Genomic DNA, 690 nt, shown 5'->3' with positions numbered 1-690 from the left:
GTAAATGTTCACTAACCTAACCTCATTAGCTCCATTTCTATCCCCTGGGAATGGGGGTAGAAATCCCCTTAATAGAAAATAAATAGCATATTTAATGGAATATGAAAACACGATCCCTTAAAATAAATCAAAAGAAATGTGAACGTCTTTTGAAACAACGTTCATCTGCAGCCTTTTTCTTCTTCTTAAGCTACAAAATGAAAAGGAAGGAATAATGGTAGTTAATCTTTTACACCTTAAAACATACAACACGTATATTCGTCCACGTGATTAAGGCAAGGTCACTGCAGAGGATCCAGCTGCTTGCATTCATGGCCACGAGCAAAAATATGCACTAGTGTGTTTTTACAGAACACTGTCTTTTCAACAATAAATGTTAAAAGCTTTTTTTTTTTTTTGGCCCGTAAGGGGATCGAACCCTCGACATCCGCGTTATTAGCACGGCGCTCTAACCAACTGAGCTAACAGGCCGATATATATGAAGGCGGTCTTTCGAGCACTGAATCGTCAGTGAATAGCTTTCACTGAAAGAGCCGGTTATTCACTCTGGATACTCTCTCTCTCGGGCCCTTTCTTTCCTTTCAAACAGCAAAATACATCTGTATGGCTTCATTTTGTACATTTTTTCCGCGTCCACACGTGGTGTGAAGCGCACGTGCAGCATCACAGCCTTTGATTCTTGAGCTTCCT

General features: G+C 40.4%; 1 non-coding gene across 1 annotated transcript; it reads right to left on the bottom strand.

The window, feature by feature from the left end:
• Nucleotides 1-397: 397 nt before the first annotated feature.
• On the bottom strand, nucleotides 398-471 carry Trnai-aau. The gene has a single exon. It is a non-coding gene; the product is annotated as a tRNA-Ile (tRNA).
• Between the last annotated feature and the right edge of the window lie 219 nt (nucleotides 472-690).

The sequence above is a fragment of the Penaeus monodon genome, chromosome 24 (genome assembly GCF_015228065.2).
Source record: "Penaeus monodon isolate SGIC_2016 chromosome 24, NSTDA_Pmon_1, whole genome shotgun sequence".
Classification (NCBI taxonomy): domain Eukaryota; kingdom Metazoa; phylum Arthropoda; class Malacostraca; order Decapoda; family Penaeidae; genus Penaeus; species Penaeus monodon.
The sequence above is the reverse complement of the archived record's forward strand: the minus strand, read 5'-3'. Positions and strand labels throughout refer to the sequence as shown.